The sequence below is a fragment of the Pituophis catenifer genome, unplaced genomic scaffold, assembly GCF_029215685.1.
Source record: "Pituophis catenifer annectens isolate HBS135680 unplaced genomic scaffold, rPitCat1.0.hap2 SCAF_8, whole genome shotgun sequence".
NCBI classification, from domain to species: domain Eukaryota; kingdom Metazoa; phylum Chordata; class Lepidosauria; order Squamata; family Colubridae; genus Pituophis; species Pituophis catenifer.
The window spans coordinates 20,449,263-20,464,978 of record NW_027256888.1 but is presented as its reverse complement, the minus strand read 5'-3'; positions in this window follow the sequence as shown (position 1 = coordinate 20,464,978).

Here is a 15,716-nt window from a genome sequence, read left to right as displayed (position 1 = left end):
ACACACTGAACACTCCAAATAATTTTTGCAGTCCTTTACTTTCAAACCCTCTGTACATCCTAGCATTTTTTCTACAACCGGGAAACTGATATGTCCTAGCCTTCTGTGAAGGAGGTGGGCACAATTGTCGTGGATGGGATTTCCCATGGATACCTTGTTTTTGCCTGGTGACACAGTGTTTGTTTCCTCCTGGGGTCTCCCTCTAGTTTCAGTATCTTCCCCCTGGTCATGGGTGATGCTTGTATTTATACTTCCCTCGCTGTTCTCACTGGGTGTAAAGTACGGTAATCCATCATGTGTGGTTACCTTGCCAACCCTTTTTCCTTGGTTGAGTATCTGTACCTTGCCTTCCTTGAATGTTACCTCTGTGTCTGTGTCTGTTGTGAGCTTTGCGATGGCTAAGACATTGTGGGGTATTTCTGGTACGTACAGTACTCCCTCTATTTTCCCAACCCCTGGTATATGTACATTCCCTCTCCCTATGACCTCTGGTTAGCCATTCTGATCTTGAAGTCTGTCTCTACGAGAGAGGTGAATAGATTGGGGTTGTGTGTTGTATGATTAGTGGCTCCTGAATCCAGAAGCCACATGTTCTCATCTGTCCCCTGCTTGGGGTCTGCTTTACCATGCCTGAAGCTGTACATGGTCCTTGGGTTGCTATCTCTGGAAGCATCCCTGCGTTCACTGCTTTTTCTAGGGTTGGATGACCACCCACGTCCCCGTTCCCTGAAATGTCTGCGGTCTGGTGACCGTCTCTCTCTATATCCCCTGTCCCTATCACCTCTGGGGCAATCCCTCCTTAAATGATTCCTGGACCCACAGGAAAAACACTCTGGGGCAACCTTTCCCCTGTCCTGAAACTCAATCCTTTTGGTGGGTCTGGGGTCCCTTCTTGACATGTGGCGGTCCCTCCTTAAATTATCCTCTGCAATAAGGCGGTTAGTGAGTGTGTCTAATGTTAAGTGTTTTAGACTGAGGCTGTCCAATTGCATCACAAAGTTGCCCCAGCTACTGTCTAAAGAGTTTATGACTATACTCATCATACTCTCCTCAGTGATTGCTTCACCCCTATGCATTAATTCAGTCCTGGTTGCATTAAGTTTTAACAGGTGTTCACTCATGGGGACCCCTGGTCTAAGTCTGGCAGAATGGAATTCTCTGGAAATCCTAGTTGTGGTTGCTCTACTTCTGCTGTAAAAAAGGTTATAAAGTTTTTGTATCACTTCATGCACTGTCATGTGATTCCCTATGCTTGGGAGAAAAGTTGGAGAAATACTGGTTAACAAAATACAAAAAGCCCTGTGGTGGTTACAGTCAAAAGTCCAGGGTTTCTGGGGTGGATCTGATATTAGGAAAAGTAAGTTTTCTTTCATAAAAACTATCTGCAGCTGTTGACTCCACTCTAGAAGATTTTTTCCATCTATTTGCAGTTTGGGAAAGTTGACAGGTAAAGCCCCAGAATTGTTAGAATGGTTATTTACAGAGGGTAGCTGTCCATGGTTTTGTGAGCGAGGGAACTCACAATATGGCATGGGAATGGCTATTCTGTACTGACTTGTCTCTATGTTCTGACTTATCTCTATGTTCCTCCCTTCTCTTCCTGCAGGTGGTGTCTGGGCATGTGCGAGGCCCATTTCATGCTTGAGGCCGTCCGGAGGGGAGCTCATGGCTGCAGTTTTCAGGCCTAGGCCTAGGCCTGCTGGTGGAGTGCTTGACTCACCCCTGGTGGGTCTGGATGCGTCGTGGGACCCTGGAAGTCACTGCTGGGCTGTGTAGTCCCCGGCGAAGAATGGCTGGAGGCTCGGGATCGAAGCGGTCGTAAGTCGAGGACTTTTGAGGATCAGTGGCGCGGCGGCAGCGGCGGCGATGGCTGGTCCTGATCCGGATGTGCTGGCCCCTGGTCGGTTGGAGAAGCCTGGCGGAGGTCGCGGAGCAGGTAGGTAGCTGGCGCGTCTTTCTTCTCTTGGATCCCTCGTAGTTAGTGAGGCGGGTGGTGAGTTCGAGTCCTGCCTTTGTTCTGCTCCATAGGCGGTCGGGGTTTCTTGTTCGTTGTGGAAGCACGTTGCCCCCTTTTGTAGTGATAGGGTTGGTGTCTCGTAGCTGGTGGTCACTCTGGTGCCTTCTTGGCCCTCGAAGTTTTCCTTGCGGCTTGCGGTTAGTGCGGGAGGCTTGAATGTGGAGCCAAAGGCTGCTGCTAGAGTCTCTATTGCTTTCTCTATCTCGAGCATGCTAGGCAAGTTCTGATTTACTTGGATTTGTCTATTGCAGTAATTTTCGGGGTGCCCCTCGTTCATTTCAGGGCCTTGGCTGGTTCCTGCCATTGGATTCAAATCCCGGCCTCCCATTGGTTGCTGGCCATTCCAAGATGGCCACCGGGAAATTGGTGCAAAACTGAGCCCCTCTATGTCCGGGGCCTCTGCGAGGGACTCCCCTTCCCTTACCGGGCTGGTGTCTTCTTGGGCCTGCTCTTGGGTGCTCATCGCTGCTCCATGGGTTTCTAGGAGGCCTTGGAGTTTCATGATGAGCTCTCCATTGCTGATGGGCGCTTCCATCATTTTCAGCAGGGCCATTCTCAGTTCGTTTTCCTCTCGTGGCTCTTCTCTTTCGTGGTCATCTGCTTCCTCCCATGGTCTCTCTTTACAGAGGAGTGGGCCCGGCTCGATGTCCTGTCCACTTTCAGCTGGGGTGGCTCTTGGCATGGCACTTTTGGGTGTCAGTTGAGCAGCCATCCTCTTGGTGAATGCCCTGGTGTTTACTCTGCTCTTCTTATCAGAGTGAACGGCTTGTTCGGTCATTCTTTAGAGTTATGGGCAACCATCCTCTGCTACCAATTTGTTAATGCTGGATGGATCTAACCCAATAACTCACAGGAGACAATGGTATCTCTTCATTGATTCTTTATTCTAGGCCTGGAGTCCTCCTAGGCCCAATTCAGGGTAAAGGTCACTGACCTCTGTCTTGTCTTTGCAGGCACACATCTGGAACTGCTGGATGCCCACATGTAGGACCCTTTTATACACCAGGGGAGGAGTCTGAGGTAAGGGGGTATGATGGGATATGGGGAGGTGCCAGTCCCTGCCTGGGAGAATTAGACATTTACCCTGACAGTTCTCTTTACTAGCAATAGGTAAACTGGCACATCTGGGAAATCCCGAATCTGAAAAACCTGGGCTTTCCTTCAATAATACAAAGTTCCCAAAACCACCCCTTTCTCCCCTTTTGGTCACATGCTCCAATCACCATTGATTTCGCCTCGGCTCAGCCCCTGACCACTCCTCCTCCAGATGCTGGACCGCCCTGACCTTGACCGATAGGAAAAATGCTATTATGTCTACTAACTCCCCTCTCCTAAATCCCCCCTCCTACTTTCCCACACATGAGGAGTGGCAGCATTGAAGCTTCCGGACTAATATTTTATTTATTTATTTATTTGATTTGTATACCGCCCTACTCCCGAAGGACTCAGGGCGGTGAACAGCCAACAATAAAATACATAAATACACAAAATTTAAAAACCCGATAAAATCAAATTAAACTTTTTGGCCCAGACAAATTAAAATACCCCAATAATTTAAAAACAGATTAAAATTTACATATTTAAAAAGGGAAGAGATCAGGCCAAGCCCGCTTGATGGAATAAAAAGGTCTTCACAGCACGGCGGAAGGAGCGCAGATCCGGGATCCTCCGTATCTCCGGGGGGAGCTCATTCCAGATGGTAGGTGCCCCCACAGAGAAGGCTCTCCTCCTAGGGGCTGCCAGTCGACACTGTTTGGCTGACGGCACCCGGAGGAGTCCCTCTCTATGAGAGCGTACTGGCCGGTGGGAGGCTATTGGTGGTAGTAGGCGGTCCCGTAAATAAGCAGGCTGATATCTATAATAAGATGAAATCCAAACTGCTGAAAGATTAAAATCACTTTTTGTGAGATGGGTGGCTGTATGAAAAATAAGTAAGTAAGTAAGTAAATGAATGAATGAATGAATGAATGAATGAATGAATGAATGAATGAATGAATAAATAAATAAATAAATAAATAAATAAATAAATAAATAAATAAATAGGCTTACTTCTTTGAAAAGTGGATTTTTTTTAAAAAAAAAAAGTCCACTGGTATTGCGGAACCAGCAGACTGAGCAGAACTTTAGATGCAATTGCATAAATAAAACCTTGTTTCCACAAGTTTCCTTCTTTATTTGGAACTGTCTGGAACTAGTGTGACATTATCCTTCTCTTGAATCCCTTGAAAAATTTTCAATCTATCAAGTAATCACTCATGCAGGAAACTTTGACATACAGTGTTTCCCTGAAAATAAGATCCAGTCTTATTTTTTGGGGGGGCCCAAAATAAGCACCATGTTTTATTTTGGGGGGATGTCTGACCCATTTATCTTAGGACCTCCACAGCCAGGTCTCCCACACCCTGACACCTGTCGTGCCGCTGTCTGACTTCTTCTAGACCGCTTGCAGCCAGATGCCATATGGCGCATCATGCCAATGCCACCACTCATGCCAAGAGGCCACAAGGCACATCACGCCAGTGCCACTGCTCACGGCTGGAGGCTACATGGTATGCTGTGCCATTGCATGTGCAAGTGTTAACACCAATGCACCACGTGGCTTCCTGCTGCTTGCAGTGGCACCAGCACAATGCACCACAGGGCGTCTGGCTGCAAATGGCTGTAAGCAGATGCAGAAGTCAGGCAGCAGAGTGATAGGTGTTGGGCAGGGGTGGGTTCTACTTACCTTTACTACCAGTTCACGACGGGGCCGCATGCATGCTCTTCTGCGCAAGCACAGAAGCATTTTCATGACATCAGGGTCAGTGGGCGGAGCCTCCCACCGGTTTTACTACCAGTTCTATAGAACCAGTGCGAACCGGAGGCAACCCACCACTGGTTTCTGGGCATGGGAGGCCTGGCTGCGATAGTCCTAAAATAAGTGAGTGCGGGGCACATGGGGCAGCTCCAGCCCCCCCGCCCTAGCTTGATTTTTATGCATGCGCCTCACCCTACCTTGTACAACCAGATGGTGGGATGGAGTGGTGGGTTCTTAGCTTATTTTTGGGGTTGAGCTTATATTAGGCATACAAATAAAAATCAATAATAAAATTTTCAGGATAAGTCTTATTTTTTGGGAAACACAGTATTAGAGTGTTTCCAATTTAATCATATTTTAAGGCTTTAATAAGGATATTTAGTTGAGCTAAACTGTTTCAACTGTCTTCTAAAAAATTACTAAAAACTATTAACACTAATGAATAGGTATTTATTAAAATTCTACAACATGTAGTTTTTCCCCAATGGGTTGTCAAGAAGAGAAATGCCTTCAACCAGAGCTGTACATTTCAGTATAGTTTTGACCCATGTGTGAAACAGCCACAGTTTCAAGAATTTTAAAAATGTCAATGACTTGGAAGCCAACCCATATAAGCAAAAATATTTAACCTAGAATTTCAATATGGGGAAAGAAACTGTTGAACTTGGCAGGGGCAGGAAAATTTCTTTTCCCATGAAATGCTTCCAAGTTGGTATGAGAAAATGTTTTTCTTTTTTTAAAGAGCAGTGCTGTTAATATCACAGAGGAAAACTGTTGTTTGGTGGTGGAGAACCTGTTTTCCAAGCAGGGAGTCCCAGATGGGAACTCTTTGGAGGAGCTATAAACATTTGGAGAAACCCCAGCCAATGAATTCAGACAATATTGAACCATGTGGATCATCAGTTTGATTTGATAGACAGCAGCCTAATATGTTGTCTATTTAAAAAGCAATGATGAATTGCATGAAATACTATTTGATGTATAATTTATATTACCACATAGACCCAGCAACATGAGATAATGTTATGACTTTTGTTTTCCATTTGAACCATCCAAATCTTATTTCCTAAACATTATAGGGAGAGTGAAATCATAGTCCTTGTAGCCCTTATTAAAATAAGGAAATTTCTCCTCCTTTTACCTATATAAGACTATCTCTTTGAAAAATCCAATTTGTACTAAATTCATTTTGGCATTAGAAACAGCCTTTGATTAAGCATTAAGCAAAATACAGTAAAGTAAATTTAACAGTCAATATTATAGAGAAATTCTACAGGACCTTTAAAATGAAACTGAAAAGGAAACTCATTTAAAGAAACTAGAAAATATAATGTTCTGTAGTTCTTTATAGATTTGTCTTTCTATATGATATAGAAAATTCATATCCAACTGTTCAATTGATATCAAATAAATGAAGTCATCTACACAAGAGTAAGACTTCTAAGTGTGTAAATTGCTGTTCAGCTTTTGGAGAAAACTGCATAACAGGTGCATGTAAGCATAAAAAGCAATGCTAGATATAAATGTATAAACTGGTACATATACTTTGCTTAAAACTTAATTTGAATACTAAAAAACATTTGTTAAGTTTTAGGATTCCCCCATGATTTTGATTGACTGATAAAGGATTTAAGTTGTAGTTTAATTGCTAGTTTTAAAAACAGGATTGTTCTGAGCTTTTCCTCTCAAATTTATTAAAATTAACTAAAATGTTATGATTCCGATCAAGTTACTTTATCTGATGAGGATGATACATGTTTGGTAAAATGATATAAAGTGCAAGAATTAAAATTATTTAATTATCACAGTTATGGACCATATTTTGCCATCAATTTTTCATTAACTTCTCATTGCTGTCAAGAGGAAGCTACTAAAACATTGATGGCAAATTGCAAAACAGTGTGCGATGTTCTATTTTAAACACAGAACAAAGAAAGATTTGCTGGATTAAAATCCAGAGAGATAAACTGAAATGCCCCCTCCTTCATGATGTCATAAACAGACAGAGGACAGATCAAATTACAATTGAAATACATTCTGACAGCAGTCCAAAGAGTTTTGAGCAAAACAACAACAACAACAACAATATCATTAGAAGCACAATGCCCTAATGTTTCAAGTAAAGTGTGCAAAAGGTCTAAGAGTAATAGCATATTTTCTTCTTATCTGTTTTTGCTATTACAAAACAGTTTCTTACAGACAGAAAGGCTCATTTGTTTCCTTTACAGCACAATGAATTATTTTCCCCTCTTAAACACACCTAATCATTCTTATTTGGTTCAACTGTCTTAAAAGCTTCCAGAATCTATTTGGAGAGGAGACAGGAACTAGCAAAATATTATACAGCTCTTTGGGCTTTTCTTCTGTCACAAAGAATAATAGCACAATTTATATTGCTGCTACTGCTAAATAAGCTTTAACAAGAAACAGAAAATGTAGCATGCTTCTTAAATTGCCAAGAACAGAAGATGAAAGTTTCAGCCCTAACTATTTTTTGAGCTATACAAAACTGCCTGATCTCAGTGCAGACTTCACTATTTAATAATAATAATAATAATAATAATAATAATAATAATAATAATAATAATAATAATAATAATAATAATAATTTTATTTATATACCGCCCTCCTCCCGAAGGACTCGGGGTGGTGTACAGCCAAAATTAAAAACATAAATATACAATATCATACTTAAAATTTATTTATTTATTTATTTATTTATTTTATTTCTATACCGCCCTTCTCCCAAAGGACTCAGGGTGGTGCATAGCCTAATTAAAAACACAAAGACAGACAAAATTTAAAAATAATTAAAATTATTAAATAATAGGCTCAATTTATAAAAGACCAAATTTAAAATCCCATTTAAAACCAATTAAAATCTTTACATTGATAGCCCAGCCTGGCGGAACAACATGGTTTTGAGGGCACAGCGAAACACACGGAGATCAGAGATTTTACGAATTTCTGGGGGCAGATCATTCCAAAGGGCAGGGGCTCCCACAGAGAAGGCCCTCCCCCTGGGTGTCACCAGCCGACATAATTTGGCTGATGGCACCCTGAGGAGACAATCTCTGTGGGAGCGAACTGGCCGGTGGGAGGCTACTGGTGGCAGAAGACGGTCTCGAAGGTATCCAGATCCAATGCCATGGAGCGCTTTAAAGGTGGTAACCAACACCTTGAATCGCACCCGGAAGACCACTGGGAGCCAGTGCAGCTCACGCAGGAGAGGTGTCACATGGGCACAACGAGTTGCGCCCATAATCACCCGCACGGCCGCATTCTGGACCAGTTGGAGCCTCCGGGTGCTTTTCAAGGGGAGCCCCATGTAGAGAGCATTGCAGTAGTCCAGTTGGGAGGTGACTGTTCTGTCCCCGTCTCCACACACACACAAACACAGCCAGCCGAGGGTTAAGAAAGCACTTGGCACGCACACAGGTTGTTATCTAAAACTTGGCAGCTATACGAGCATCGACTGCCAAGGGCTTTACTTCATCAGATAAACAGAAAAATACATACAAATTGCAAATAGTCCAGTTCAAAACAAGGAACCTTCGGCAGATTTAGGCGTTGTTCAAGTGACTAGCCAGAGTTAGTTTTTGTTCGTCACAGAGTCTTAAATGGCCACCACACTCTCTTATATAGTCTCTGGGGTGTGGTCCAGTGACTCAGTTATAATCCCTGGCACGCTTCCTTAACTGCTGCAACCATTTATGACGCCTTCGTTGGTGTGGATCCAGGAACGACAGATCATCTCCCTCGCTCTCATCGGAGACACCTGGCTCCTGGCTAATCTCCTCTTCCTCGTAAACCCGCAAAGGGAGGGGGGGAGGGTGAGGCAGGGAGAGGGAGGGGGGAATTATATCCCCAGAGGAGGATAACATCTCCTCCTCCGCCGATGTATAAGTCCTGGCCGCCCTCACCTCCTCATTCCTCCCTCACATCTCAGCTAACGCCGCTTCAAGTGGGGGGGAGGGAGGGAGGGTGGAGGGGTGGTCGCCCCGTGTCTCTGTTGACATCAAGCTGCAGCCAGAAAAGTCGCTGCAGCCGAGTTAGGGCGTCGCCTCCTTCATCGCCACTGCCGCCGCCGCTCTGCCACTTCAAATGGGGGGGAGGGGGGACATTGCCCACGACTCCTCGCGTTGCCGCCAGAGTCGCCATCCCCCTCCAAACCCCTTGTCTCTGTTGGCATCAAGCTGCAGCCAGGAAAGTCGCTGCAGCCGAGTTAAGGCGTCACCTCCCTCACTGCCGCTGCCGCCCTTATCTCCACGGCGCTCCGCAGGGCCCCATAGACCGCCGGCTCCCCAGCTCTAGCCGAGATGTTCCAGGGGGCATAAAGCCCTCCCCAGGTTGGGTGGGGGTTCTCCTCGCCGGGGCTGGGGCCGTAAAAAGTATTAATGGCCCCTACGCCCCCAAAAAAGGCCAAAACAGTCCCATCATCAGACGGGAGCTAGCTGGATGCCACCATCTTCACACATGCGCAGAAGAGATCATTAAATAGTTTTGGCCGAATTTTAAAACCCAAAGTTAAAACCCAATTTAAAATCATTCAATTAGACAACCCCACCTGTCGGAATAGTAGGGTCAAACTATTTGTTAATAGTTAAACTATTTACTTAAATAGTTTACTTAAATAGTTAAACTATTTACTATAAACTTAATCAAACTATTTGTTTGATTAAGCCTTGAATTGTTTATTTCTGATATCTATATCATTCAGCATGAATGTAATTTCCATGTTTGCCAGTTCACAAGCACTGAACAGATGGAATCTAATACTGAATTCCACTTTCCAATCCCTTCCCAGAACAGTGAACAAAGCTGATTGAGCAGGGATATCACTAGCTGAGATATTTAGCCATTCAGTTTATTTTTTTTAAAAAAACTGTTTTTGAAGCATCAGGATTATTGCTTCTCAGGAATTAGAATCCCAACTAATGCACTGTTTTTTAAAAAGCTTTTTGAAAAGAAGATAATTCTTAGTCTCAGGAAAGAGGAAAAATGACAAGAACAAAGCTTCAAGCCTGGTTTCTACAAAGAGTTCTTTTAAAAGTGTCTGATTATATTGCTTAATTTGGATATTAAGAGCCTGAATTTTGATCTTGTGACCATGGTGATGCTGCAACCATTGTAAATATGAAAAACAGTCATAAATCACTTTTTTCAGTACTTTTGTAACTTTGAATGGTTACTAAATGAACTGTTATAAGTCAAGGACTATCTGTAATTTCTCATGTGTGCAATAGATGCTTTTTGTGATTACTTCATAAACACATTCAATAAATATTTGTGCATGAAAAAGAACATTCGACACTTTCATGTTTAAAATGCAAGAGATAAGAGTTTAAGGATTAAAATGTACTCATTAAAAAGAAATACTCATACCAGATTTCACCCCTAACGTATCAATTGCTTTTTCTCTCTCACCATATAACTAGCCTTTGTATGGTTCATAGGATATGATTGTTCATTTACAAATTTAGCATCTTCTTTTTATGATTCTAGCAATGAAATTGAAGTAAGAATTAAGGTTGAACCAGTTTGTATATTTGTGTATGGGTATTATTACTACATGTTTAAGTTAATAGATGACCTTGTTTGTATCTCTCATACACCATTTTTAAGATTATTTTGCCAATCTGTGTTGTTTAATCTGATTAAAAATTCATCCCCTGAGAAGAGGCAGACTCAAGAATATGTATAAATCACCCTGGGTTATTGTACTACTATACTATAATACCCTATATTATATTATACTAATACCATGGGCAGCTATATAAATTTTTTAAACAAAGAAATATAGCTTATAATAGTTGTGATCCAGTTAATTGTGGTTTATCACACAAAATGAAGCTATATTTTTCTGTATTTAGGTGAATACACATAAATAGACAGAAGTATTCTAAGAAGATTTTTTTTTAAAAAAAAATTCTTTTTCAAACATTTTTGTCCATTTGTCTTTGATGCTCCATACTTCGATTGGAGAATATGTAGGTGGACAACCTCCTTGGTCCTGAGAGCCACAGGGATTGTTAAACTAGATATATATACACTTAAATTACATAATCTTATCTTCCTCTCTTCATCATCCTACCTCACAGCACTTATTTAGAGGTTCGGGCACTGCACATAATATCCACGAGGAAGCTAATAGAATGTCACTGTATTAGACATACATTTGCCTACATTTTTAAGCATTCCCCTATGAATTTTTTTTGTTATGTCATACAAGGAGATTTTTTAAAAAATTACAAGGCAGTTAGGTAATTAAAACCTCTCTTCCCATTGATCGTGAGAATTTCCACACTACTAAATCGGCGATAGTTTTTCAGTGCGAAACTAAATTTGCTCAATGCTTCACAGGCTACAATATAGTGAATTACAGATGCAGTGTCCTGTGTTCTTAATAATACATTGGAAATGCATTATGTATATATATATATATGTATCGTGTGGGGGGAGGAGAGCACACTAAAAATAAAATGGATAACTCTAAAGATTCTAGATGTCCTCAACACCAACATGGATTCCCTTTTCTTAAAGACTTTATAAAGTGTTATAAAGTTCCTTTTCCCATTCATTGTCAAGGCATAGTCCCAAAAGTGCTTTTTCAAAAGACAACTAGACTTTGTGCTTTTTCTTGGAGATGTTTCACTTCTCATCCAAGAAGCATCCTCAGTTCTGACTGAATGTTGGGGAATGGAAGGATTTATATTATTTGCAGTCATCTGTTTCTTAGCACTTTGAAGGTGAACCATTAGCTCTCTGAGAGTCATTAACCCCCCCCCTCCAATGTATTTCAAAGGTAGGATGCAATGACAATCCTTCTATTCACCAGCATTCAGTCAGGACTGAGGATGTTTCTTGGATGAGAAGGGAAGTTCAGTTGGCTTTTGAAACCTTTGGGACTAGGTCCCAAATAATATGAATTTGAGACCGAATACCACACAATGGGGTGAACTCCAGTTCCTGTTCCAACTCCTGCCCACCTAGCAATTCAAAAGCATGCAAATGCAAGTAGATCAATAGGTATGACTTTAATGTGAAGGTAACAGCATTCTGTGCACCTTTACCATATAGCCATGCTGGCCACATGACCATAGAAATTGTGTTGAGATAATACTGGCTCCCTTAGCCAAGAAACAGAGACGAGCGCTGTGCCCTGGAGTTGGACATGACAGGGAAACTTTTACCTTTTTAGTAGCATTTTAACATTCTAGGTGAATTCTCAAACATGTCGTCATATTAAGTTGGTGGAAATTCTAATGATATTTAAACTCATTAAAAGAACAGATCCAGGAAATTACAGACCAATCAGTCTGACATCAATACCTGGGAAGATCCTGGAAAAGATAATCAAGCAACAGATCTACAAATACCAAGAAACAAGCAAAGTTATAACCAGAAACCAAGTGGGGTATCCCAAGGTTCTGTTTCGGGCCCAGTACTCTTCAGCATCTTCTTAAATGATTTAAATGAGGAATTAGAAGGGGAACTTATCAAATTTACAGATGACATTAACAGAGGGAACATGTGAAGTACTAGTATTGCTTTATATAGCCTTAGTAAGATGATACTTGGAATACTGCATCCAGTTTTGGTCACCATATTATAAAAAAGATGTTGAGACTCTGGAAAGAGTACAGGAAAGAACAAGAGTATTTGAGAGGCTGCCACAAAGAAGAGGGAGTCAATTTATTTTTCAAAGCACCAGAGGGCAGGATGGATAAACAATGGATGGAAACTAACCAAGGAGAGAAGCAACCTGGAACTGAGGAGAAACTTCCTAACAGTGAGGAAAATTAACCAATGGAACAGCTTGTCTTCAGACATTGTGGGTCCTTCATCACTGGTGGCTTTTAAGAAGAGACTGGACAGCCACTTGTCTGAAATGGTACAGGGTCTCCTGCTTGAGCAGGAGGTTGGCCTAGAAGACCTCCGAGGTCCCTTCCAACACTGTTATTCTGTTATTAATCAGAACTAGGGGGATATTTAGTACTGAATTAAAACAGGAATAGATATTATATGCCAAAGTATATAATTCTTTTAATAATTTTAAATTTTGTATTGTTATGTGTTTTAGTTTTGGCTGTGCACCGCCCTGAGCCCACTAGGAGAAGGGCGGTATACAAATTGAATAAAATAAAAATAAATAAATAAATTTTCACTTTTTTCTATTATAACTTATTTTACAATTTAAAAAAGAAAGACAACTTTGACCCAATTTTGTTCCTCTTTTCTGGAATGATCTCTGCCCAAAGATTTTTACAGCTTTTATTTGAACTTATTAAATAAACCCTTAAAATCTGTAGTTTTGCTTCTGGCCTTTGGATAGAGTCCAGTGAAGAGTCTTTCCATGATGATTTGTTTGTTATTTGTGTTATTTTGTCAAACCATTTGCTTTTGTATCATTTTGTACTATATTATTTTAAATTATTTTATATGCCTAGTCTCATGATACTGAGGTAATTATAGCCAATAGCAAATAAGGTGAATAAAAGAAATCATCATACCAAGTCAGATAACATAAAGTCAGATCAAATATATGAACTTTGAATAACCTTCTCTATTAAACTTTGAGAGAACTTATCTATTCACATGAGTATACGTGCTTGTTAAAGGCAGTTGAACTTCATTATTGGTAAATATATCTTCTGATGAGGCCCAGCTGTCATCCATCCGGTCATGGATGTCCCCATAATTACTTGACCTATGGCCCTGTGTCAAATACACTGATTCTATACATCTTCTTAATAGAATCAAAAACTACAGAAATTCAGATATATGTGAACATCTGAATGGATATACATGGGAGAAAGAAGGTTACTTATTGTTTAAAGTATAGCCATAATTTCTGCATTTAAACATTACAGCACTTAAAGGAAAGTTGTAAACTATAAAGTGATGGGTTAAGTAAAGTTGTAATAGTTTAATTATGAGTAAATGATGGAGTAGTAAAAATGTGTAGCCAAAATAATTTTATTAACTAGTATGTAATGGTTTGGTAATTAGTAAAGTGTAATGTAAGTATAATGTATTTTTAACGTAACCATATATGGAAGCCGGAAGGGCTCATAGAACTCTTTGTCTTGAAAACATATTTAAATTATTTAGAGCCATATTTAGAGCCTTGGTAGTACAGTGGTCTAAAGCACCCTGTTATTAAGAACAGCTGCCTGCAATTACTGCAGGTTCGAATCTCGCCAAGGCTCAAGGTTGACTCAGCCTTCCATCCTTCCTAAGGTAGGTAAATTGAGGACCCAGTTGTGGGGGCCATAAGCTGACTTTGTATAAATATACAAAAGAATGAAGGCTATTGCTTAGCGCATTGTAAGCCGCCCTGAGTCTCCGGAGAAGGGCGGCATATAAATCAAATTTTTTAAAAAATCATGAAATCATAATTAATCCTTGTTCAGATTTGCTAGAACCAAACACTGCACTGAACCTTTGCGCAAATAAATGAATCTGTCTGACCCAGGAATGTGTTTCAGCCTTTCATTTTCGACAACATTTTCTGGCGTTACCACGAAGGGACTGAAGGACAAAGACGTTTTGTTCTGCCTTGATAGCTGCTCCGGCAGGGACCGACGCCTTCCCAAGGAAAATCCACAGGCCGGCCACAAAGACTCCATTGAAGTCTACGGAATCTTTCGGTGAGAAGACACCATGAATCCTGCTGCCAGACGCAGACCAGTAAAGGATCCTCAGGTCAGACCAGATTCATATCTCTCCACAGATGGCCACCAGGACAGAAGAAAAGCCAGCAGGCAAGTATAAGTAAAAAGGGTTACTTACCAATTTAGTGGTAGAAGAGGGGGTCTAATCACCCCCCTAGGAGACAAGGCGTCGTCCTAAAACCTCCAGTAAGGAATTTTTTGGCGTGGGTGGTTAAACCTCTGCGGTTCTCATAGACGACTGTCGGAACATCCAGCGTCGTGCGCCAGGGGTAGTGTTGTTAGAATGGGTGGAAGTAATAGTGTCCCCAGGACACCGTTACAATGCATGTTAGCCAATTTTAAGAGTGCCTATAGTGGAACTTATGGTGATTCCCCGTGTGATCCCAAAACCTTGAAGATGTTGTGTAAAAGTACCTGGCCTGCCCTTGGCATAAGGTGGCCAGAAGAAGGGTCATTGGATCCAATAGTGATATCCAAGGTACATCGGATCATTACCCGGGAGGGCCATTGGGACCAATTTCCATACATAGATCAGTGGCAGATTGCTCAAAAGGCAGCCCCCTCTTGGCTTAAGAAATGTCGGTAGGAATGTGTGAAAGTGTGTTTGATGAAAGAGAAAAATAGAACCAACAGAAAGATATTTAAAAACAAAGTTTTCAGTCAGGAGGAGGAGGAAGAAGTTAGTCGCCCTCCCCATATGCACCACATCCCGCAACCCCAAGACAAAACCCCTATCCACCCTTGCCAGCCCCAAGACAAAACCTCTATCCACCCTTGCCAGCGGATAAGGTGCCAAAGACCAGCCCACCCCAGAAACACCAACTACAAGCCAAACGGGAAGTCAAGAGTGATGGGGAAGAAGAAAGAGAAGAAGAATCTAAACCCATTAGTTCTCGAACTCGGAGCCAGACGAGTTTGAAGAAGGCCGAAACTCTGGCCCCCTTGAGGGAACTTTTAAGTCATGGAACTGATGCCCAGGGACTGCCCATCATTCGTCCCTTGTTTCAATATCAGCCATTTACAACTACAGATCTACTTAATTGGAAGCAGCAATATGGCCCGTTTAGCAAAAAGCCCAATGAAATAGTGGATCTATTCAGTACAATAATGCAAACTCATAGACCCACATGGGGAGACATTCAGCAATTATTAAACACCTTACTCTCCATAGAGGACCGAGAAAAATTAAAAATAGCTAAGGAAAAAGTTTTAACCCGAATGTTTC